The sequence below is a fragment of the Lactuca saligna genome, chromosome 6 (genome assembly GCF_052625555.1).
Source record: "Lactuca saligna cultivar CGN05327 chromosome 6, ASM5262555v1, whole genome shotgun sequence".
NCBI classification, from domain to species: domain Eukaryota; kingdom Viridiplantae; phylum Streptophyta; class Magnoliopsida; order Asterales; family Asteraceae; genus Lactuca; species Lactuca saligna.
Window position 1 is genome coordinate 91,741,315 of NC_136422.1, and position 27,460 is coordinate 91,768,774.

Genomic DNA, 27,460 nt, shown 5'->3' on the forward strand with positions numbered 1-27,460 from the left:
GGGGACAATTTCAAGATTTGGTTTAAGGGTTTGGAATAAATTTTAAACACCAAAATGACACATTTTAGGGAGTTTACGGCCTAGCATCGTCTCATGGCCATAAATGATGCGTGTATGGGCTTGATTTAGTGAGTAGGGTAGTGTTTAGGTAAATTAAGAGAGAATAGCAACCACAAATGATATGTGAATGGAAAGAAATAGATAGATTAGTATAGTAACAACTCAAGACCTATTAAGTTGTATACCGATGAAAACAATCCAAGACCTATTGGATTGAGTTCGTATCAAGTCAAGAACACGTCCCAACAAGATAATTTGAGAACTATAACAATAATTCAAAGTGAAAATAATGGTTCTTTGATTAAAATTCGTGCATTACTTTTTCCATGCATAATTTGGCTTTATATGAAGCCTTTATTACAAATTTGGTGGTTACAAGCCAACCAACCAATTATTCATTAAAACTACTAAATAGAAATTAAGGTAACTCTTGAAAGAACACAAAAAAAACGTCCATGAGACTTGTGAATGAAAAAAAAACGGCTATGCTTGCTTAAGGAGCCATAAGAAGCATTAAGGAGTCATCATAAGCATTAAAGTGTAACCCTAATCCACCAAAGAGTGTCAAAAACGGCTAGGAGGCTTTATGAAGCAAATAGTAACGTTTTTAGCACTTATGAAGCCTTAAAAATGTTGCCCTAGTCTTCATGCAACCTTAATTCAATTGTGGGTTACCATGCACAACCCAACCATTGAGCCCAAACCACCTTCTAGCCCACTAGTAATCACTAATCCATCACATTTTGGGCTTTCATGATCCATGCATGGATCATCCCCTCCCCCTTTGAAAGGAATTGACCTCAATTCATCAAGTCCATCATCATCAAGATAAGGTGAAAGATCTCCCACATTAAAGGTAGCATGCACTCCATGGTCTCCTCGTAAATCTACCTTGTAAGCATTATCATTGACACGCGACACCACTTTATAAGGACCTTCGGCTCTTGGCATTAACTTGTTTTTCCTTTTGTTAGGAAAACGTTCTTTCCTCATATGCACCCACACCAAGTCACCATCTTGAAAGACACGTGGTTTCCTATGCTTGTTTGACTTCTGTTTGTACAACTCATTCACAACTTCAATCTTCTCACGAACTTGTTGGTGTAGTTTCATCATGGCCTTCAACTTGTCATTAGCATCCTTGTGAACCAATTCATCCTTTGGCATTGGAATCAAATCCAAAGGCATGTAAGGATTCACACCATACACCATCTCAAAAGGAGAGTGACCTGTAGCATAAGTAGGAGAACGATTATAGGCAAATTCAGCATGTGCAAGTTTGATGTCCCAATCTTTTTGAGTTTTGCTAACCAACCCTCTCAACAAAGCACCCAAAGTTCTATTAGTAACCTCCGTTTTCCCATCCGTTTGTGGATGATGGGATGTACTAAAAAGTAACTTAGTACCCACTTTCCTCCATAAAGTGTTCCAAAAGTAACTTAGAAATTTGGAATCCCTATCAGAAACAATTGTTTTAGGAATACCATGCAAACGAACCACCTCTTTAAAATACAAATCAGCCACATTAGATGCATCATTGGTTTTATGACATGGCACAAAGTGAGCCATTTTTGAAAACCTATCCACCACCACCATAATGGAATCCTTCCCCCTTTGAGTTCTAGGCAAAGCCATAATGAAATCCATGGACACATCTTCCCAAGGACGAATAGGAACCGGCAAAGGAGTGTAAACACCATGCTTGAAAGTTGTTTTCGCCATATGACATGTAACACACTTTCCCACTATGTTGGTTACATCCCCCAACATCTTCGGCCAAAAGAAATGTTCTTTAAGCACCTGCAAAGTTTTGGTAATGCCAAAATGACCAGCAAACCACCGCCATGAGCTTCACGAATCAACAACTCCCGTATTGCATGTTTTGGGACACAAAGGTGATTGCCTTTGAATAGAAAGCCATCTTGAATCACAAATTCACCATTAGGACCACCTACACATTTCAAAAACATATCTCCAAAGTCCATATCAGATTGATAATGGTCCTTTAGAGTTTCAAATCCCAAGCAACGAACATCCAAAGTCACCAATAATGAGTAACGCCTCGAGAGTGCATCAGCCACCACATTGCTTTTGCCATCCTTGTATTTGCATGAAAAATGAAAGGATTGCAAGAACTCCACCCACTTTGCATGTCTTGTGCTCAACTTTTGTTGCCTATTGATGTACTTCAAGGATTCATGATTAGAATGCAAAATAAAATGATTTGCACGCAAATAATGACTCCAATGATCTAAAGCACGAACAATAGCATAAAACTCCTTATCATAAGTGCAATAATTCAAACGAGCACCACCCAACTTTTCAGAAAAATAAGCAATAGGACGTTTGGATTGGATCAAAATAGCCCCAATACCAACTCCACTTGCATCACACTCCACTTCAAATGGTTGAGAAAAATCTGGAAGAGCCAAAATAGGAGCATCACACAATAATGCCTTGAGTTTCTCAAACACCTTTTGAGCTTCTTCTCCCCATGCAAAGACTCATTTCTTCAAACAACCTGTCATGGGACTTGCAATGGTGCTAAAATCACGAACAAATCTTCTATAGAAAGAAGCAAGACCATGAAATGATCTAACTTCAGAAATGTTAGTAGGAATAGGCCATGACTTGATTGCTTCAGTTTTGGATGGGTCTACGGACACGCCATTTTTTGAAACCACAAAACCCAAAAATGCCACTTCTTCCACTAAAAACGAACATTTTTCTTGCTTTCCATAGAGTTTTTGAGCTCTAAGCATCTCGAAAACCTGTTTTAAGTGCACCAAATGATCCTCCAAGCTCTTACTATATACCAAGATATCATCAAGGTACACAACCACAAACCTGCCCGAAAAAAGATTTTAGCACTTCATTCATTAGTCGCATGAAAGTGCTAGGTGCGTTAGTTAGACCGAAAGGCATCACGGTCCATTCATACAAGCCATGTTTAGTTTTAAAGGCTGTTTTCCATTCATCCCCTTCACGCATACGAATTCGATGGTAACCACTTCTCAAATCAATTTTTGAGAACACAATAGAACCATGCAACTCGTCCAACAAATCATCAACTCTAGGAATAGGAAATCGGTATTTTATGGTGATGTTATTAACAGCCCTACTATCAACACACATCCTCCAAGAACCATCTTTTTTTGGAACCAACAAAACTGGAACAGCACAAGGACTTAGGCTTTCACGAACATAACCCATTTTCATGAGTTCATCAATTTGTTTTTGCAACTCTTTTGTCACCTCCGGATTACATCTATAGGCAGCTTTATTAGGCAAAGGAGCACCCGGAATAAGGTCAATTTGGTGTTCGATACCGCGGATTGGAGGCAAACCCGGTGGTAATTCGCTTGGAAACACATCTTGAAACTCCAAAAGCAAATCAGCAATAGTGTTTTCTCCATGCACCATCTTCTCCACCTTTGCATGCTCTTTGGCCACAAGCATGTAAATAACATCACCTTTGTCAAGAACTTGCTCCACCTCCCTTTCACTAGCAAACATAGAAAGATTAGGTTTTTTTACTTGTTTAGAAATCATGGACCTTATGGCCGTTGGGGACATGGGTTTTAACATAATTTTTTTATTATTGTGTTTCAACTCATATTCATTGCTCCTCCCTCTATGTAACACGTCCCTATCAAATTGCCAAGGACGCCCCAACAAAATATGACATGCATCCATAGGAATAACATCACACAACACTTCATCTTCATAAGACCCCATCGTTAGACCAACTCTAACCTGTTTTGTCACCTTTATTTTGCTTCCATCATCCAACCAATGAAGAACATATGGTTTTGGGTGGTTTGTTGTAGACAAACCCAATTTGGTCACCATTTCATTAGTACAACTTCCACCATCAATAATCAAACTACACCACTTGTCTCTAACCAAACATTTGGTGTGAAACAATTGGTCTCGTTGATCCACATCAGCCATGGTTTGAACCCCTTGAGTTTTAAGGGTTCTAAGCACCAAAACTGTATCATACACCGATGCTTCATACTCTACCTCCTCCTCTTCTTCCTTATCTTGTTGTGTATCATAAAAAATACCCGTCAACCTCTCTTCTTCCTCCAACTCTTCACGACATTCAATGGCCTCCCTTAAAGTCACCACCCTTTTGTTTGGACAAGAATTTTGGTAATGACCAAAACCTTGACACTTGAAACATCTAATTTTCACCAAACTAGTTTCTTTGGTACCACTAGTAAGTTTAGGAGCAACGGGAACACTACTAGAACCAGAAGGAGTAGAAACAGAATTTTGTCTATTGCTAGACTCGGGCTTGGACCACGACTTTGACTTGGGACTTTCGAGACTTGAACTTGAACTCCCACCATAACGTGCTTTGGTTTGCCCCTCCAACTTCAAACACAAACCACAAAGAGTTCCAAAATCAGCATAAGGATATAACTCCACAACATTGGCAATGTTGTAGTTCAACCCTTTTAGAAAACGAGTCATTTTTTGTTCTTCAATTTCTTCAATATCCCCCATCAAGGACAACTTCTCAAATTCATCAATGTATTCTCCAACACTCATTTTTCCTTGCCTCAAATCAGCAATCTTCTTGTAAGTGGCCATTCTATGAGTAGAAGGAACATATCTCTTTCTTAGCTTTCGTTTTAGAGAAAGCCAAGAACAAATTTTTTCTTTGCCTTCACGGGTTCTCTTGGCCTTAAGCCCTTCAAACCACAATGAAGCACCACCACTTAGCTTGAGAATGGCATACTTGCAGCTTTTTTCGTCATCCACTTCTTTGTACTCAAACATTCTTTCAATCTTCCTTTCCCACTCCAAGTAGCGTTCAGGATCAGTTCCACCAACAAATTCAGGCAATTCAGACACCTTGAATTCTTCCACAACCCTATGTTCACCACGGCGGGGTTGCCTTCGATTTCCACCTTCTTGGATGTTTCTTAATGCTTCTCAAAGATTTTGCAGGAACTCTGGATCATCAAAATCCATTCTGCGCTCTGATACCACTTATGATGCGTGTATGGGCTTGATTTAGTGAGTATGGTAGTGTTTAGGTAAATTAAGAGAGAATAGCAACCACAAATGATATGTGAATGGAAAGAAATAGATAGATTAGTATAGTAACAGCTCAAGACCTATTAAGTTGTATACCGATGAAAACAATCCAAGACCTATTGGATTGAGTTCGTATCAAGTCAAGAACACGTCCCAACAAGATAATTTGAGAACTATAACAATAATTCAAAGTGAAAATAATGGTTCTTTGATTAAAATTCGTGCATTACTTTTTCCACGCATAATTTGGCTTTATATGAAGCCTTTATTACAAATTTGGTGGTTACAAGCCAACCAACCAATTATTCATTAAAACTAGTAAATAGAAATTAAGGTAACTCTTGAAAGAACACAAAAAAAACGTCCATGAGACTTGTGAATGAAAAAAAAACGGCTATGCTTGCTTAAGGAGCCATAAGAAGCATTAAGGAGTCATCATAAGCATTAAAGTGTAACCCTAATCCACCAAAGAGTGTCAAAAACGGCTAGGAGGCTTTATGAAGCAAATAGTAATGTTATTAGCACTTATGAAGCCTTAAAAATGTTGCCATAGTCTTCATGCAACCTTAATTCAATTTGTGGGTTACCATGCACAACCCAACCATTGAGCCCAAACCACCTTCTAGCCCACTAGTAATCACTAATCCATCACATTTTGGGCTTTCATGATCCATGCATGGATCAGTAAACTCCTATAAACCCATGAAAAGTTGTGTTTTTGGATTCCAAACTAATCACATGTGATTGCTAAAATTGTTTCAAGGCCTTACATGCATTTGCTTGAAGTTTTGAAGGGGTTTTTGGAGTTTACGGCCAATGAGACCCCTCTCATGGCCGTAAACTCTCTTAGAGAGTGATTCCATGTGTTTTAAAGCCAAAAACTTGTTTTAAAGGACTTCTAAAATTCCCTTAAAGCCTTGAAATGAATTTGGGACACATTATGACACACTTTTTGGAGTTTACGGCCATGGAACACATGCTATGGCCGTAAACTCTTAAATGAAAGGGTTTTGATGTGTTTAAGGCCCTTAAACTATTTTTGGTTGGTCCTATGATTTATTCCAAGGCTTTTGGTGGTGTTGGATGGCTTTCTAACACCTTAGAAATGAATTTGCACCATGTTTCATGGAGTTTACAGCCAAGGCACAAGCCTTGGCTGTAAACTCACAATAATCCCTCAAAAATTATGTTTCAAGTGTCCAAATGCTAATACCAATATTCTATAATTCATATCTAAGCCATATTAGTGATTTGGAAGGGTTTAAGGTCATGAAAACCCCTTATACATGAGTTTACGGCCCAAGCATGTGCCTTGGCCATAAACTCCTTCAAATGCCTCAAAATCCATGTTTTAAATGTTATATGTCCATTCCATGAAGCCATCTAGCCATATCCAAGGTCCAATTGTGTTTAGGAAGGGTTTTTGTGCTCCAAAACCCATTATATATGAGTTTACGGCCTAAGAGGGTTCCAGGGCCGTAAACTCATGAATGATGTCTTAATCCATGCTTTGAACTCGAATTTGAAGGCTAAGAAGGTTACATAACAAGCTAGGGAAAGTACCTTAGAGATTTGAAGCCTTAAATTTAAGTTTTGGACCCTTAAACTTGGATTTAGGAGAGAGGTTAGAGAGAGAGTAGAGAGAGGAAGAAAAATCTTCAAATGAGTGCTTAAAGAAGTTTATATAGGTCCTAAAACTTGGACACGATGGAATTCTACCCGATACCAGCCTTAGACGAAGCTTTAGGTCGCACCCGATTAAGTTTCCGTCACCCGGCGGGGACGTTTTTAAAACTTATGAAATAAATATTTTGGGTTAATTACTTGAGTTCCTAAGTTGTTTAGACACTCATTAAATTATAATAAACATATAAGTTGAAATAATTTAACCCAAAGTGAAAACGGAACGAATTTGATAACGGCGAATTTTTCGGGTAGAACGGGTTTTGGCGATGAACAACTTCGGGTTGTTACATTATCCCCCCGATAGAGGGAATTTCTTCCCGAAATTCAAAGAATAAGATATAGATCATGAATTCGAAATGAGACACGAATGGATTTGTTACCTCGGATCTTCACTTTCTCAAGTGGAATCAGGTCTCTACTAGGCGTTCTAGTGAATTCTCACTATCGGTACGTGTCTTTGTTTCGTACCTTGACTCTCTCTCAATTTATGATATCAATCGGTTTTCTCATGGAAGTTCCAACCCTGGACGACTTCGGTTTCCTCAAAGGAATCACTAGGGTCTCATTGGGTAGATGTTTCTATGGGTTCAAGACGTGATGTACTGGATAGATGTTAACAAGCTCTAAAAGCATCCGAAATCTAAAGGTTGCAGAATCGATTTCTACGAAGATCTCGAAAGGTCTGAGGTAGGACTAAACTTTAGACGTTCGAATGAAATCCCTGGAAATCCTTCGGGAAAGACATTTAGAAGAAAGAGCTGCTAATTTCCCGTTTCTCAATGATCACAGAAACGAGGGATGTGTGGTAATTTGTATCAGGAAAACTTTTGAGTTTTAAAGCATGAAACAATACGAAGGTTCGATGCCGAAGATCATGAGAGTTAGGTCGGGGAAAAGATATAGACAGGCGACCCTCTCGAAACCAAGATAACAACATGAATGAGGCTTAATCATTCCATGTAAAAGATGTAATGTTATCCAGTTTGTTACTCTTTCTATTTATGTAAGTGTTACCCAGGAAAGCCCCATCCTTTCCTGCTTGTTGGTTTTCAATGTGAACGATGTAAAAGATGTAAAAGATGTAAATGTGGTTAGATTCCATGTTTTCCCCCAGGAAAGTCCCATACTTTCCTGAATGTTAATTACCATACGTGAAAATGTAAAAGATGAAAAAAATGTATACAGTGATTCATTATTACTATAAGTAAATCTTTGTTATCCTAATTGCGAGTTCCATAACCATACGATTGACAAAAACCTATGGCAATAAGTAGTCCACATGTGGCAATAAGTAGTCCACATACTTATGACTTTCGTCACCCTTGAACCATTTCGGTTCGGCTGTAGCTAGCAGCCAGGTGTGGGGTAGTCAGCCCCGTATAGATCTATACACTCAAGTCACGCTCTCTAAATACCAGAGATTTTGGTTACGGGTGTAGTCCTCCACTCGCGTATTTATGTAGAGTGTTCGCCGAGGACGTGTCTCCAATCATACAGGATTAACAAATTTACTAGTAATAATATGATAGTCCTCCACTCGCGTATATGTGTGGAGTGTTACCGAGGACAAAACAGTGTACATGTGTTATATTCAAATGTCTAATGTCATGCTTTTAACTGATAAAATGTGGAAAACCATTTGTGAAATATATGTAAAACATAAGAGTTTAAAGACCTATTTCACAAATATATGTGACGTGATCTGCATGTTCAAATGGTTATAAGTTGTGGTAATCAGTAATATAAGCATATGGAATATGAAACACACATTTGAAAACATGTTTTGAGTACAAGAATTCCCTTGTACTTTGCTTGTGTTCCCCCTGAAAACAATGAAAACAGTGAAAAAGGGTAGGGGTATGAACTCACCGGACTCGGAAATGCGTCGGTTTTGGATACTAGACGTTGGTTCGGGGTTTGATTACTCGCGATGTCCCTATGTAAAGTCAAATAATGTCCATATATATATATATTCAATTAGGGATACATTCACTAATCATATGGAACATTATACTCCAACGAGGTTAAACACCTCAAAACGAGCGTTTGGAGTGACCCGGGTGACATCTTCGGACGTGTATTGGCACTAGGGACTTGGGACTTGAGTTTACTCCCCAAGACTAAAATTTTTTAAGAGTTTACAGCCACATAACACACTCACACATGAGTTTACGGCCGTAAACTCATGTGGGTGTGGTTTTGAGTGTTTAATGGCTTAAATGGACATGGGGATTGTTGGAATGGATTTCTAAAATGCCTTGGAATGAATTAAATGTAATTATACCACAAAGAAGGGAGCTTACGGCCACCACCTTGGAGTTTACGGCCGTAAACTACCCATGGTGAAGAGAAATTGTTTTAAGGCCTAAGGAGCAATCACATGTGATTCTAACTAATTTTCTAAGGTTTGGTATCAATTTTAGGCTTCAAATAACACCTTTATATGAGTTTACGGCCCAGATACATACTCTCTGGCCGTAAACTCCAATATGAGTAAGAAAAATTAGTTTTTGATGCTATGAACAATCACATGTGATTCTAGGAATTTATCCAAGCCTTTGGGGTGGTTTAAGGCATCATTTAACAAGGTTTTATGAGTTTACGGCCAAGGGTATGTTCCAAGGCCGTAAACTCCTATATATGGTACTTTTGAAGTGTTACAAACCCTTAAACTATTTTTAGATGCATCTAGAATTTACCACAAGGCCATTGGTTGAGTTTCAAGGCATTTGGACATGTTTAAAGGCACTTAATCCCCATTTTAGAGGAGTTTACGGCCCAAGAAGGAGTCTTGGCCGTAAACTCTTGTTTGTCCCATATAATTCATGTTTGATGTGTTTCAAGTCCCAATTAGCAAGCCTTAAGGTCATATCTAAGTCCCAACTATGATTTGGAAGGGTAATTTGGCTCAAAAACCCCCTTTTGAGGAGTTTACGTCCCAAGCATGATCCTTGGCCGTAAACTCATGTTCTTGGTCCCAAAACTAAGTTTAAACATAAATTTGAAGGCTAAAGTGGTTGAATAACAAGTTAGGGGTGTTACCTCTTTGATTGGAAGCCTTAAATCTTTGTTTTGGACCTTTGATTATGGATGAGGAGAGAGGTTGGGAGAGTTTTATGAGAAATGGCCAAAGGCTTCAAATGGAGGCTTAAGACACATTATATAGTGTCTAAGTTTTGGACACGATGGAATTCTACCCGATACTGGCGTTAGACGAGGCTTTTGGTCGTACCCGATTGAGTTGCCGTAACTCGATACGGTAATTTCTAGAAATATTCCGATCACTAAAGTTGGGTGTTAAAATGATTTCTAAATGTATTAAGACAGCCATTAAGTCATTTTAAATACGTACCGGCTAATGACTTAATTAAACAGAAGATCGGAATTCGAATTTGGAAACGACGATTGGTTGCGTGAATTGTACTACGAAAGAGTTACAAGAGATGATACGGAAATTTTGGGTTGTTACATTATCCCCCCGTTAAAGGGAATTTCGTCCCGAAATTCAAAGTTTAAAACACAAGACAAGATACAAATAATGGATCTGGAAAGAGTTGTGGATATTTCTGTTTCATTGAATCTTCCCGTTCCCAAGTGAATTCTGGTCCCCGCTTGGCATTCCAGCGAACCTTCACTAACGGGATGCGACTTTGCTTTGTACGCTTGACTTCTCGATCTATGATTTCGATCGGTTCCTCCACAAAGTTGAGGTTTTCATTGATCTCGATCTCATCTATGGGAATCGTTAGGGTTTTATCGGATAGGCACTTTTTGAGGTTTGAGACATGGAAGACAGGATGAATGTTACTAAGTTCGTGAGGTAAACGAAGTTTATACGCAACTGGACCGATCCTAGAAAGGATCTCAAAGGGTCCAATGTAGCTTGGATTAAGTTTCCCAGGTTTACCAAAACGTACAGTGCCTTTCCAGGGCGAGACCTTCAACAGTTTTTGGTCTCCAACCTGGAATTCTAGTGGTTTCCGACGATTATCAGCATAACTCTTTTGGCGATCACGTGAGGCTTTCAGTCGGTTACGAATTTGAATGATCTTTTTGGTGGTTTCGCGGATGATTTCAGGACTAGTGAGAGCACTGTCGGGGACTCGACTCCTGGCTAACTGTGTATCCCCCACCTTGGTCCAGCACAGAGGGGATCTGCACTTACGACCGTATAGGGCCTCAAACGGAGCAGCCCTAATGCTGGTGTGGTAACTGTTGTTGTATGAGAATTCGATCAAAGATAGATGTGTGTCCCACGACTTTCCAAAGTCAATGACACATGCCCTAAGCATGTCCTCCAGGGTTTGGATTGTTCTCTCACTCTGTCCATCAGTTTGAGGATGATACGCCGTGCTCATATCTAGTTTGGTTCCGAGGGCTTTCTTAAGACATTGCCAGAATCTAGAGGTAAATCTGCTATCTCGATCAGAGATAATGGATACAGGTACACCGTGTAGACGTACTACCTCCTGGATGTAGATTCGCGCAAGTCTTTCCATCTTGTATGATTCTTTGATCGGAATGAAGTGAGCGGATTTTGTTAAACGATCGACAATTACCCAAATGGTATCGTACCCACTAGAACACTTGGGCAGTTTGGTGATGAAGTCCATGGTAATCATCTCCCATTTCCACTCGGGGATATCGGGCTGTTGGAGCATACCTGAGGGTTTCTAATGTTCAACTTTAACTTTGGTGCAAGTCAGACACTTGCCCACGAATGTAGCTATCTCAGCTTTCATGTTTGGCCACCAGTATTGCTTCTTGATATCCAGGTACATCTTGTCCGAACCTGGGTGAACAGAGTATTTGGTTCTGTGTGCTTCCTCCACGACTATTTCCCTGAATCCTCCGGACTTGGGAATTCAGATTCGATCCATGAAACAGTGAACTCCGTCACCTCTGATCTCAAGTTTCTGTACCATTCCTCTCAAGGCTTCGCTTGCCATGTTCTCGGGTTTGAGGGCTCCTAACTGGGCTTCTCGGATTTGCATGGGTAGGTTGGAATGGATGGTCATCGTCTGGTTCTTCACTTTGTGACCTGCACTATCCTTTCGGCTAAGGGCATCTGCTACCACATTGGCCTTGCCGGGGTGGTAACGGATTTCACACTCATAATCATTGAGTAGTTCTACCCATCGCCGTTGCCTCATGTTTAAGTCTTTCTAAACAAAGATGTGCTGCATGCTCTTGTGATCAGTGAAGATCGTGCACTTGGTTCCGTAGAGATAATCTCTCCAAATTTTCAATGCAAAGACTACGGCTCCTAGTTCCAAGTTGTGTGTGGTATAGTTGACCTCGTGTGCTTTCAGCTGTCTTGAGGCATAGGCAATCACCTTTCCTCTTTGCATAAGCACACAGCCTAAACCTTGATTAGACGCATCGCAGAAGACAACGAAATCCTCTGTCCCTTCGGGCAGAGACAGAACAGGCGCGCTGCATAAGGCTTTCTTTAATGTTTGGAATGCGGTTTCTTGTTTATCACTCCAACAAAAGGGTACACCTTTCTGTGTTAGAGTGGTTAAAGGTTTGGCGATTTTGGAAAAGTTCTGAATGAATCTTCGATAGTATTCGGCGAGACCCAAGAATTAACGAATTTCTGTGGGTGTCTTCGGTGCCGAATAATTCTCTATCGCTTTAATCTTGGAAGGATCTAGGTGAATACCCTTCTCGCTTAATACGTGACCGAGGAAAGTTACCTTATGTATCCAGAATTCACACTTGGAAAATTTCGCGTATAGTTTTTCGGATCTAAGGGTCTCCAACACTAACCTCAAGTGTTGCTTATGGTCTTCTTCGCTTCGGGAGTAGACGAGGATGTCGTCAATGATCACGATGACGAAGTTGTCTAAGAAGGGACGGCACACCTGGTTCATCAGGTCCATGAACACAGCCGGTGCATTGGTTAGACCGAAGGGCATCACTACGAACTCATAGTGTCCATACCGAGTCCTAAAAGTTGTTGTGGAAACATCATTCTCCTGGACTTGTAACTGATGGTACCCTGACCGAAGGTCTATCTTTGAAAAGTAGCTGGCTCCCTGGAGTTGATCGAAAAGGTCATCTATTCGTGGAAGAGGATATCGGTTCTTAACGGTCAACTTGTTCAACTCACGGTAGTCGATACACATCCGAAAGGATCCATCTTTCTTCTTGACAAACAGTACCGGAGCTCCCCAGGGTGAGGAACTCGGTCTAATGAATCCTTTACTGAGCAACTCGTTGAGTTGACTGGATAACTCCTGCATTTCTGCTGGAGCTAATCGATACGAAGACTATGCTATGGGGGTAGCTCCAGGAATTAGGTCAATACGAAACTCGACCTAACGTTCGGGAGGAATTCCTGGAAGCTCTTCGGGAAACACATCTGGAAAGTTACAGACTTCGGGGATGCTCGCAAGGTCTCTAACTTCTTGTTTCTCGTTGATCACATGGGCTAAGAATGCAATGCACTCCTTTCGTAGGAGTTTTCGAGCTTTGATGCAGGAAATGATATGAAGATTGGAACTGGGCTTATCGCCATAGATTACGAGAGTTTGATCCGAAAGAAGATTGAGACGGATGGCTTTTTTGTAACAAAAGATATCAGCATGATTGGGACTCAGCCAATCCATGCCAATGATAACATCAAAGATCTTAATGGAAAGGGGCATGAGATCTATAGGAAATGAGTGATCATTTAGGGTAAGCGTACAACCTATGAATACGTCGTTAGCGCTTTCTTTCTCACCGTTAGCCATCTCGGCGGTAAATGTTTCAGTTAGTGGTTGGGGATTGCGTTTTAGATTATGTTTGAATGCATGACTAACAAAACTCCTTTCAGCACCCGAATCGAAAAGAATACTAGCATATGAGTTGTCGAGAAGGAATGTACCCGAAACAACAGTGGGATCAGCGATTGCTTCCTCCCGTCCCATGGTTAGAAACCTTCCAGTGTTATCAGTAGTTGACTTCTTCGGACAGTTCCTTTTAAAGTGCCCAACTTCTCCACAGTTGTAGCAGGCTTGACTAACACTTGCTTCAGATGATTGGTTGGCCGATTGGGTAGGAGTTTTGCAGAATCGAACTGTGTGCCCTTTCTTACCACAGTTGGTATAGGATAGTTCTCGGCAGGGACCAGGATGATGATGGTATTTACACTTGTCACACAGAGGAAGATTACCAGCATATTTACTGGTAGGAGTTGGAGCTGTGGATCCCACAACAGAAGCAACAGCAACAGGGGTAGTAGCAGCATGAACTGCTACTGTCTGCTCTTTCTTGGAAGATCCTTGAGAAGATTGACCCTTCTTCTTCTTCCAGAATTTTCTCTTTTCGCCACTCCTTTGAGTCGGCTCAGAAGTGGTAGTGATTTCCTTAACTTCATCATTGTGATCAATCAGGGTTTGAGCTAAAGTCTTGGCACTATCATAGGTACCCGGGCGAGCAGCCAAAACATGACTCTTTGTCGGTTGAGATAACCCCCAAATGAACCTTTCGATCTTTTTGTTTTCAAGAGTGACTAATCCCGGGCAGAGAAGTGCGAGATCATCGAATCGGGAAGTGTATGCAGTAATGTCGGAACCTTTCATCTTCAGGTTCCAGAGCTCGTGCTCTAGTTTCTGCATTTCACCACGGGGGCAGTACTCGGCAATAAGGAGTTCTTTCATGGCTTCCCAGCCCATGGCATTGGCTACGGGTAAGGTCAGAGATTTGACTCGGCCATTCCACCAAGTCAGGGCCTTATCAACGAAGGTACAGGCCGCGAACTTGACCTTATCAGACTCCGCACAAGCACAAATTTCAAAGATGGACTCGATTTTCTCGAACCATCGGGATAAGGAAATGACACCTCCAGCGCCATTGAAGGATGTTGGTTTCGCGTTCATGAAATCCTTGTAGGAACCCCCTCTTTGGTGTCCCTGGCTAACTTCGTGGTTTTGAGATTGGGGACCACCTCCTGAACCACCATGGTTCATTTGTGACATGGCTGCCACCATTGCAGCTGTCATGACCGTCTGGAGTGACGCTAAGTCAAATTGGGGAGGAGGTGGCGGCGAAGAAGGATTGTTGTTGTTCTTTAAGCTGGGTCTCTTTCGAGGAGGCATCTTGATCTAATAAGATCAAGAAAGAGAGGATGGTAAGGCCTCTACATTGAATCGATATATATGGCAGTTATATGTTCCGAATAAGCGATAAAACAGGAAAGAGTTATCGAAACAGATAATTTATCGCTAAGAATAATCACAGAAAGCCACTTGAATAAGGATTTCTACAGAGGTTTGGGATCGAGAAATACTCCCATAGCATTTCATGAATTGATTACAACAATGGTTCGATGTTTGGAATATTAGGGTAAGTTTTAGGCATGCCGCATACCACAGTCACTCCCAAGCACATGTTGGCCGTGTCTCGAATGAATATAGTTGGCCAGGCTATATTGACCCTAGACACGACTACATAACTGCCCAGGTTTAACCATAGTACACAACACCCAATTACTTATGTTCTGTTCTATTTGTGGTTATGGATGACGACGGTTCGGTATACTTGTATTCTTTTGAAAATACTTGTAGTTTGAAGATACTTTTAATTCAGAGCACTTAGGCCCTTTAGTGTTTATAGTTTTATACCATGTAAGGTTTGGTATACTTCATTCACTATAAACAAGGGCTCTGATACCAATCTGTCACACCCTGAAAACCGAAGGCAGAAACATTTCCGGGGTTGACTCCACGTTGAGTATCAAATCCAATGCACATAGTAAGTAAAGTAAAACAACCATTACATTACATAAGAAAAGTTTTACAGTTGTTTCAAAAGTAAAGTTTATACAGTTGTGATACATAGTATATATAAACAAAATGAAACGGGTCTTCATGTACTCCGTCTTCTAACCAAAAAGAGATCTTCGGGTACCTGTTCTAACGCTGACCTGAGAACACAAGCGGTTTAAAAATCAGCATAAAGTTGGTGAGTTCATAAGCGGTTTTTGTTTGTGAAAATGTTTCAAGTTTCCTTTCTGTTTCTGAAATGTTATGTATACCAAGAAAATCCCATATTTTCTTAAAAGTTGGTTGTTGTTTCACAAATGTAAAGTATAGTAAGTTTGTACACTGAAAACATGTCTGTTCATGTGATAATGTATAGTTTGGTTATCCGACTTGTTAAACTGTTCTGTTTACTTATCATGTATTCCCAGGAAAGTCCCATACTTTCCTTATTGTATATTACCAATTGTAAAAGATGTAATGTTATCCAGTTTGTTACTCTTTCTAGTTATGTAAGTGTTACCCAGGAAAGCCCCATGCTTTCCTGCTTGTTGGTTTTGATTGTGAACGATGTAAAAGATGTAAAAGATGTAAACGTGGTTAGATTCCATGTTTTCCCCCAGGAAAGTGCCATACTTTCCTGAATGTTAATTACCATACGTGAAAATGTAAAAGATGTAAAAAATGTATACAGTGATTCATTATTACTATAAGTAAATCTTATTTATCCTAAATGCGAGTTCCATAACCATACGATAGACTAAAACCTATGGCAATAAGTAGTCCACATACTTATGAATTTCGTCACCCTTGAACCATTTCGGTTCGACTGTAGCTAGCAGCCAGGTGTGGGGTAGTCAGCCCCGTATAGATCTATACACTCAAGTCATGCTCTCTAAATACCAGAGATTCTGGTTACGGGTGTAGTCCTCCACTCACGTATTTCTGTGGAGTGTTCGCCGAGGACGTGTCTCTAATCATATAGGATTAACAAATTTACTAGTAATAATATGATAGTCCTCCACTCGTGTATATGTGTGGAGTGTTACCGAGGACAAAACAGTGTACATGTGGAAAACCATTTGTGAAATATATGTAAAACATAATAGTTTAAAGACCTATTTCACAAATATATGTTACGTGATCTGCATGTTCAAATGGTTATCAGTTGTGGTAATCAGTAATATAAGCATATGGAATATGAAACACACACTTGAAAACATGTTTTGAGTACAAGAATTCCCTTGTACTTTGCTTGTGTTCCCCCTGAAAACAATGAAAACAGTGAAAAAGGGTAGGGGTATGAACTCACCGGACTCGGAAATGCGTCGGTTTTGGATACTAGATGTTGGTTCGGGGTTTGATTACTCGCGATGTCCCTATGTAAAGTCAAATAATGTCCATATATATTCAATTAGGGATACATTCACTAATCATATGGAACATTATACTCCAACGAGGTTAAACACCTCAAAACGAGCGTTTGGAGTGACCCGGGTGACATCTTCGGACGTGTATTGGCACTAGGGACTTGGGACTTGAGTTTACTCCCCAAGACTAAAATTTTTTAAGATTTTACAGCCACATAACACACTCACACATGAGTTTACGGCCGTAAACTCCTGTTGGTGTGGTTTTGAGTGTTTAATGGCTTAAATGGACATGGGGATTGTTGGAATGGATTTCTAAAATGCCTTGGAATGAATTAAATGTAATTATACCACAAAGAAGGGAGTTTACGGCCACCACCTTGGAGTTTACGGCCGTAAACTACCCATGGTGAAGAGAAATTGTTTTAAGGCCTAAGGAGCAATCACATGTGATTCTAACTAATTTTCTAAGGTTTGGTATCAATTTTAGGCTTCAAATAACACCTTTATATGAGTTTACGGCCCAGATACATACTCTCTAGCCGTAAACTCCAATATGAGTAAGAAAAATTAGTTTTTGATGCTATGAACAATCACATGTGATTCTAGGAATTTATCCAAGCCTTTGGGGTGGTTTAAGGCATCATTTAACAAGGTTTTATGAGTTTACGGCCAAGGGTATGTTCCTAAGCCGTAAACTCCTATATATGGTACTTTTGAAGTGTTACAAACCCTTAAACTATTTTTAGATGCATCTAGAATTTACCACAAGGCCATTGGTTGAGTTTGAAGGCATTTGGACATGTTTAAAGGCACTTAATCCCCATTTTAGAGGAGTTTACAGCCCAAGAAGGAGTCTTGGCCGTAAACTCTTGTTTGTCCCATATAATTCATGTTTGATGTGTTTCAAGTCCCAATTAGCAAGCCTTAAGGTCATATCTAAGTCCCAACTATGATTTGGAAGGGTAATTTGGCTCAAAACCCCCCCTTTTGAGGAGTTTACGTCCCAAGCATGATCCTTGGCCGTAAACTCATGTTCTTGGTCCCAAAACTAAGTTTAAACATAAATTTGAAGGCTAAAGTGGTTGAATAACAAGTTAGGGGTGTTACCTCTTTGATTGGAAGCCTTTAAATCTTTGTTTTTGACCTTTGATTATGGATGAGGAGAGAGGTTGGGAGAGTTTTATGAGAAATGGCCAAAGGCTTCAAATGGAGGCTTAAGACACATTATATAGTGTCTAAGTTTTGGACACGGTGGAATTCTACGCGATACCGGCGTTAGACGAGGCTTTTGGTCATACCCGATTGAGTTGCCGTAACCCGATACGGTAATTTCTAGAAATATTCCGATCACTAAAGTTGGGTGTTAAAATGATTTCTAAATGTATTAAGACAACCATTAAGTCATTTTAAATACGTACCGGCTAATGACTTAATTAAACAGAAGATCGGAATTCGAATTTGGAAACGACGATTGGTTGCGTGAATTGTACTACGAAAGAGTTACAAGAGATGATACGGAAATTTCGGGTTGTTACATTATCCCCCCGTTAAAGGGAATTTCGTCCCGAAATTCAAAGTTTAAAACACAAGACAAGATACAAATAATGGATCTGGAAAGAGTTGTGGATATTTCTGTTTCATTGAATCTTCCCGTTCCTAAGTGAATTCTGGTCCCCGCTTGGCATTCCAGCGAACCTTCACTAACGGGATGCGACTTTGCTTTGTACGTTTGACTTCTCGATCTATGATTTCGATCGGTTCCTCCATAAAGTTGAGGTTTTCATTGATCTCGATCTCGTCTATGGGAATCGTTAGGGTTTTATCGGATAGGCACTTTTTGAGGTTTGAGACATGGAAGACAGGATGAATGTTACTGAGTTCGTGAGGTAAACGAAGTTTATAGGCAACTGGACCGATCCTAGAAAGGATCTCGAAGGGTCCAATGTACCTTGGATTAAGTTTCCCACGTTTACCAAAACATACAGTGCCTTTCCCGGGTGAGACCTTCAACAGTACTCGGTCTCCAACCTGGAATTCTAGTGGTTTCCGACGATTATCAGCGTAACTCTTTTGGCGATCACATGAGGCTTTCAGTCGGTTACGGATTTGAATGATCTTTTTGGTGGTTTCGCGGATGATTTCAGGACCAGTGAGAGCACTGTCGGGGGACTCGACTCCTGGCTAACTGTGTATCCCCCACCTCGGCCCAGCACAGAGGGGATCTTCACTTACGACCGTATAGGGCCTCAAACGGAGCAGCCCTAATGCTGGTGTGGTAACTGTTGTTGTATGAGAATTCGATCAAAGATAGATGTGTGTCCCACGACTTTCCAAAGTTAGTGACACATGCCCTAAGCATGTCCTCCAGGGTTTGGATTGTTCTCTCACTCTGTCCATCAGTCTGAGGATGATACGATGTGCTCATATCTAGTTTGGTTCCGAGGGCTTTCTGAAGAGATTGCCAGAATCTGGAGGTAAATCTGCTATCTCGATCAGAGATAATGGATACAGGTACACCGTGTAGACGTACTACCTCCTGGATGTAGATTCACGCGAGTCTTTCCATCTTGTATGATTCTTTGATCGGAATGAAGTGAGCGGATTTTGTTAAACGATCGACAATTACCCAAATGGTATTGTACCCACTAGAACACTTGGGCAGTTTGGTGATGAAGTCCATGGTAATCATCTCCCATTTCCACTCGGGGATATCGGGTTGTTGGAGCAGACCTGAGGGTTTCTGATGTTCAACTTTGACTTTGGTGCAAGTCAGACACTTGCCCACGAAGGTAGCTATCTCAGCTTTCACGTTTGGCCACCAGTATTGCTTCTTGAGATCCAGGTACATCTTGTCCGAACCTGGGTGAACAGAGTATTTGGTTCTGTGTGCTTCCTCCATGACTATTTCCCTGAATCCTCCGGACTTGGGAATTCAGATTCGATCCATGAAACAGTGAACTCCGTCACCTCTGATCTCAAGTTTCTGTACCATTCCTCTCAAGGCTTCGCTTGACATGTTCTCGGGTTTGAGGGCTCCTAACTGGGCTTCTCGGATTTGCATGGGTAGGTTGGAATAGATGGTCATCGTCTGGTTCTTCACTTTGTGACCTGCACTATCCTTTCGGCTAAGGGCATCTGCTACCACATTGGCCTTGCCGGGGTGGTAACGGATTTCACACTCATAATCATTTAGTAGTTCTACCCATCACCGTAGCCTCATGTTTAAGTCTTTCCGAACAAAGATGTGCTGCAGGCTCTTGTGATCAATGAAGATCGTGCACTTGGTTCCGTAGAGATAATGTCTCCAAATTTTCAATGCAAAGACTACGGCTCCTAGTTCCAAGTTGTGTGTGGTATAGTTGACCTCGTGTGCTTTCAGCTGTCTTGAGGCATAGGCAATCACCTTTCCTCTTTGCATAAGCACACAACCTAAACCTTGATTAGACGCATCGTAGTAAACAACGAAGTCCTCTGTCCCTTCGGGCAGAGACAGAACAGGCGCGCTGCATAAGGCTCTCTTCAACGTTTGGAATGCAGTTTCTTGTTTATCACTCCAACAAAAGGGTACACCTTTCTGCGTTAGAGTGGTTAAAGGTTTGGCGATTTTGGAAAAGTTCTGAATGAATCTCCGATAGTAGCCGGCGAGACCCAAGAATTGACGAATTTTTGTGGGTGTCTTCGGTGCCGACCAATTCTCTATCGCTTTAATCTTGGAAGGATCTACGTGAATACCCTCCTCGCTTACTACGTGACCGAGGAAAGTTACCTTCTGTATCCAGAATTCACACTTGGAAAATTTCGCGTATAGTTTTTCGGATCTAAGGGTCTCTAACACTAACCTCAAGTGTTGCTTATGGTCTTCTTCGCTTCGGGAGTAGACGAGGATGTCATCAATGAACACGATGATGAACTTGTCTAAGAAGGGACGGCACACCCGGTTCATCAGGTCCATGAACACAGCTGGTGCATTGGTTAGACCGAAGGGCATCACTACGAACTCGTAGTGTCCATACCGAGTCCTAAAAGCTATTGTGGAAACATCATTCTCCTGGACTCGTAACTGATGGTACCCTGACCGAAGGTCTATCTTTGAAAAGTAGCTGGCTCCCTGGAGTTGATCGAAGAGGTCATCTATTCGTGAAAGAGGATATCGGTTCTTAACGGTCAACTTGTTCAATTAGGGATACATTCACTAATCATATGGAACATTATACTCCAACGAGGTTAAACACCTCAAAACGAGCGTTTGGAGTGACCCGGGTGACATCTTCGGACGTGTATTGGCACTAGGGACTTGGGACTTGAGTTTACTCCCCAAGAGTAAGCATTTTAAAGAGTTTACAGCCACATAACACACTCACACATGAGTTTACGGCCGTAAACTAATGTTGGTGTGGTTTTGAGTGTTTAATGGCTTAAATGGACATGGGGATTGTTGGAATGGATTTCTAAAATGCCTTGGAATGAATTAAATGTAATTATACCACAAAGAAGGGAGTTTACGGCCACCACCTTGGAGTTTACGGCCGTAAACTACCCATGGTCAAGAGAAATTGTTTTAAGGCATAAGGAGCAATCACATGTGATTCTAACTAATTTTCTAAGGTTTGGTATCAGTTTTAGGCTTCAAATAACACCTTTATATGAGTTTACGGCCCAGATACATACTCTCTGGCCGTAAACTCCAATATGAGTAAGAAAAATTAGTTTTTGATGCTATGAACAATCACATGTGATTATAGGAATTTATCCAAGCCTTTGGGGTGGTTTAAGGCATCATTTAACAAGGTTTTATGAGTTTACGGCCAAGGGTATGTTCCTAGGCCGTAAACTCCTATATATGGTACTTTTGAAGTGTTACAAACCCTTAAACTATTTTAGGAAAGTTATGTTTTGGCTTAAATTTAACTGTTAAGTTTTGGCTTAAATTTGACTGGCGTTACATTTTATCGTCTCAAAATATCGGGTTGTCACAGCCCAACCATAATGCCTCTGAAATACAACATAAAAATATCAGAGACTCAATCGAGGATACTCGCACTTGATAACGCAACCCTACTCGGCCTCCGATACCCAAAGGATTCTTACTTGGGTTGCCTACTGACTCGGTGTCTTCAGCAGTACGCGCCCAATACTACCGACTACACCGCATCAGCATTCACCCCAAGTCCTCCTCCCTGGACCCCGGATCACGAGTACTCTATTCTTGCTATGCACTGACTACCTACTCGCTCTCAAAGTATCTCATAGCAGCAGGTTCCCCTAGACTAAGGAATCACAAATCAGGTCACTCTAATCCTAATATGAATACCTAGTCTACTATAGCATGCATAACATATCATAACATATCTCATAACACATATTGTAAGGGATTTTGGGGATTTTACCGTTCGGGTGCTGGCTGACCATACGCACTGCTTCTCCTTTGGTTATTACAAAATCTCTTATAAACTCTTTATGCTTTTATTAATTGAAAATTTTCCTCAATTCCTCGGTTTGAGTTCAGTTACGCCCGAAGGTGCATCCGAATCCCTCAAACCTAGGCTCTGATACCAACTTGTAAGAACGTGAATTTTCAAAACAAGTTTTTTATTTTTCAAACAACATAAACCATCATTTAGTATTCTGAAATCACATGTGAAACAAATGTCATTGTAACAAAATACATCCCAAGATCATAAAACAGTTCCTTCGTCAGTGTGTACAGATCACGGCGGCGCCTTCCCACGGTCCTCGCTAGTACCTGAAACACATAACACAACAACTGTAAGCATAAATGCTTAGTGAGTTCCCCAAAATACTACTTACGCACATATGCCTTTCCAGGCCCTGACCTTCCGGTCCATGTGTCTCAAGGGACTTCCGTCACGACTCGGTAAACCTTCCGGTTCTACCCGTGTCAACCTTACAGTCCACATCGCAACGCCTTCCGACCCATAACATATATGCCTTCCGGACCATAACATAATGGCTTCCGGCCATATCAAGCATAGAATACATAGCACATACAAACAATTAATTTATTATATACAATGTATTCACTCATAACATATTCGACATCGTCACACAATAAAACCCTTCCGGGTACAATATAGTAAGAAAACTCACCTCGTGGAAAGTCTAGAAACTCACGTGCTCGCTATCTCTGAATCCCAAACGAAGACTCAACCTCGCCTAATCATAACGAATATCATTTTAATTAATACAGACTTCCACAACTAGACTTTACCCCTTATTAACATTCCTCAGAGGGGTAAAAGACCATTTTACCCTTCCTTAACTCAAAGTCCACATGTTGACCAAAACCCTAAAAGTCAACAAAAGTCAACATTTTTAGTACGCGGGGCGTATAGATTGATGTACGCGGGGCTTACATCGCCTCCTTACTTTTCAAAACCATTTTACTGATGTACGCGGGGCGTACATCTAGCCACTCTTCATTTCTGGTCTTTATCGGTTAAGTCACTTCTTCAACTTCTAGATCCGGCTTCCTTTAAGCCTCCTTACTCATAAAGTTGAAACCTTTAAGCCTTGTTGTGGCTGTAAAGGCTCCTACACTCCTTAACACCTTTCCATTTCAACTCAAAAGATCTAGATCTCTTGCATGGCTAATCATTCATGTCCAAGATTACATTTTTATGAATCTACAACTCAAATGGACCAGAAATATGATGGATCTAAGCTAATGGAGACTACTTGCTCATAAAGTATCCACCTTTAGGACCAAAACCCTAGAAAATGGTGCATAAAGCATACCACAAGAACTACAAGTCAAGATTCGAACTTTTTACCTTAGAATGAAGCTCCAACCTTTGCTAAACACGGATCTACACTTGAACACCAACTTCTAGCCTCCACAATGGACTCCTCTTCTCCTTTGCTACCTTGAAATGACACCACCAAGCTTAGAACACTCACAAATAAGCTAGGATCGAATGAACACTCTCTTAGGGTTTCTTTCTGAGGGATGGTGGCTGAGGAACCAAGCCATCTCATTCCTTTTATAGACAACCACGAAAATTACGTTTTTTGGGTCTGGACCAGTTACACCCAGCGTAACCTTGGGTATGCCCAGCATACCCGAGGGAGGATGCGTTTAAATGAAGCGCGCGAGTACGCGCAGCGTACTCCTTGTACGCCCAGCGTACTCGCCCAACACCAAAGCCCTAAACACCTCATCCATATGAGTTCACGGCCGTGAACTCATGGGTGCACAATGGCTTCATAACACTCGGGAATAATTGCTAGACTTGGGTTTTTGGCTTTGGAATGGATTATAACACACATATGAACCATTTATTGGAGTTTACGGCTGTAAACATGGACTTTACGGTCGTAAACTCCCCTCACTTCAAATCCTTAATGTTTTGGTCCTTAAACAATCACATGTGATTCTAATGATTTTTCCCAAGCCTTGTATGATTTTTTAAGGGGCTTTTGGCATGTGTTTAGGAGTTTACAGCCCATGAACACCCTCATGGCCGTAAACTCCTTAGATGGGGAAAATAATATGTTTTAAGGTCCAACACTTGTTTGTAAAAACTTCTAGAATTTATCCCAAGGCTTTAGGTGTGTTAAAGTGGCATTTTAACACATTTAGAGGAGTTTACTCTCCAAGAACAATGAGTTTATGGCCCAAGTATGTTCTTGGGTAGTAAACTCAAGTTTACTCCTCTAAATTTATGTTCAAGGTGTTCCAAGGCCAATTCCATAATTCTACAAGTCGTATCTAAGCCTTGTTGGTGTTTTGGAAGGGTTTAAGGGCTTAAAACCCCCTTTAATATGTGTTTACTCTCCATGATATGGAGTTTACGGCCCAAGCTTGTTCTTGGGCATTAAACTCATGTTTACTCTCCAAAAATTAAGTTCAAGGAGTTCTATGTCCGGTCCATTAAGCCATTAAGCCATATCTAAGCTCCAAAGGTCGATTGGAAGGGTTTTTAAACTCATGTCTACCTGAGGCAACTGTGGGATAGGTGGCTGTCTCACCTTGTCCTATAGCTAAGACTCTTCCAGTGTTGCCAGTTGTTGTTGCATTGGGGCAGTTTCTCTTATAATGTTCGACCCTTCCGCAACCATAACAGACCTGACTGATGCCCGCTGTGGAAGCTTGATTTGTTGGTGTTCTGCAACTCCGCGCAAGGTGACCGTCTTGGCCACAATTTTTGCAAAATTTTACACGACAGGAACCGGGGATATAGTGGTGGTAACTGCACTGGTTACACCATGGGAGAACACCGGCATATCCAGTGATAGGTGCTTGCGCTGAGGAACCAATGACAGGTACGACAGCAAGGGTAGTGGCAGCATGGACTGCCACCATTTGTTGTCTCTTCGAGAACTCCTGTGAAGGCTGACATTTCTCCCCCGCCTCCAAAAACTTTCTTTTCTCACCACTTCTTTCTGTCGGTTCAGGAGGGGTGGCTGCTTCCTCTACGTCCTCACTATGGTCGACCAAGATTTGCGCTAGGCATTTGGTGCTGTCGTATGTATCTGGCTTCGCAGCTATAACGTTCCCTTTCGTTGGCTGGGTTAATCCACAGATAAACCTCTCAATCTTCTTACTTTCTAGGGTAACCATCCCTGGACAAAGAAGCGCTAAGTCATCAAATCTGGATGTGTAGGCGGCAATATCGGAACCTTTCATCTTCAAGTTCCAGAGTTCATGCTCCAGCTTCTGAATTTCACCCCGAGGGCAATACTCTGCGTGTAGAAGTTCCTTCATAACTTCCCAACCCATAGCATTGGCTACAGGTAGAGTTAAAGATTTGACTCGGCCGTTCCACCAAGTCAGGGCTTTGTTGGTGAGAGTGCAGGCGGCAAACTTCACCTTGTCGGATTCTGAACAAGCACAGATCTAGAAGATAGATTTGTTCTTCTCTAACCACCGAGTTAGAGCAATGACACCTCGTGTGCCATCGAAGAATGTGGGTTTCGCGTTCATAAAGTCTTTATAGGAACACTCCTTTCGGTGTCCCTGGCTACTTTCCTGGTTTTGAGGTTGGGGACCACCTCCCTAACTACCGGGGTTCGTTTGCGACATGGCTGCTGAGAATGCTACAATTAAAACTGACTGAAGGGTTGCCAAGTCGATTTGAAGAGAAGGTGGTGTTGGAGGAGGGTTGTTGTTGGTCTTCGAGCTGGGTCTCTTTCTTGGAGGCATCTTTGATACGTGTATGGGAGGTTTTATTTTGGAGTGTTTCTGATTGCAGCGAAATGATAACAAATAGAGAAGAAACAATGCAAATGGGGCTGTTTTTGGTTATATTTGGAACGGTTTGCAAGGGAATAACACGAAAAAGTAACAAAGAATAGTATGATGATCAAGTTAGACCTATAACTTGAAAATCGGTGAAAACAATCCAAGACCTATTGAATTGAATTCAAAAATCACGAATGAGATCACGTCCCAAACAATGATACAAATATGAATTATAAGCAATAATTCAAGAAAGGGATGAACAAAGTTCTTATTCTTCTTCAAAAGATAACTGATTTTCAAGTACAAGTATGAACTCTATTTATAGTGCTAATAACATAACTCTCGAAAATATCAAAAGTCTAAAGCAATTAAATAACTATTAAAGTCTCATTATTAAACTAATTAATGACCCATTATTGAAATATTAAAGATCCATTATGGCAGCAATTAATAAGCCGATTATGAAGATTCTTCAACTCATTTAAGCTAGTTATGATTATTTTCATGAAGCCTTTCTTGACACCAAATCATGGAACTTTAGAAAAGATAAGGGTTGGGTCATCCTTATTAAAGCACACATCATTCTCCCCCTCTTAAAAAAGACTTGTCCTCGAGTCTTCGTCTTTATTCTCAAGTCTTCATCTCTAATTCCTCTTGCCCACGGTTTCCAAATGGCAAACGATTTCCAAAGTTTAAAACGAACAAAAACGTACCAAACGGGGAATAGTCTTGATCATATATGTTTTTGGTAGACTTGTTAGCTTCCTTGATTTTGATTTCTTGAGTAGCCATTGAAAGTAGATCATGGTTGTAAAGAATATAAAAACCTGAAAACTCTTCGTAGATATTATCATGACATGTTTCCTTAATTAAGAATTTTGAAAAAGAAATATTATTTTCAACATAAACTTCTTCAATGAACTCGCCTTCATCTTCCGTGTCATAGACAGGTTCCATGTCGTAAAAGGAATTGGTGTCACAAAAATGACCATTGTTATCCTTATCCACCACGTCCCAAAAGAGTGAGGCAGATTCAGAAAAACTCGAGAGATATGCTTCTAGTCCGACAAATTCAAGATTCTCATTCGTTGGAGACATGTTGAACCAGGAATTTGTCTTGCTCAACGACACCCAATCAGAACTAGGCTTTGATACCACTTATGATACGTGTATGGGAGGTTTTGTTTTGGAGTGTTTCTGATTGCAGCGAAATGATAACAAATAGAGAAGAAACAATGCAAATGGGGCTGTTTTTGGTTATATTTGGAACGGTTTGCAAGGGAATAACACGAAAAAGTAACAAAGAATAGTATGATGATCAAGTTAGACCTACAACT

General features: G+C 40.8%; 1 pseudogene; it reads right to left on the reverse strand.

Moving 5' to 3' along the window:
* Positions 1 to 1,814: 1,814 nt before the first annotated feature.
* LOC145002782 (uncharacterized) lies at positions 1,815 to 27,221 on the reverse strand (annotated as a pseudogene).
* Between the last annotated feature and the right edge of the window lie 239 nt (positions 27,222 to 27,460).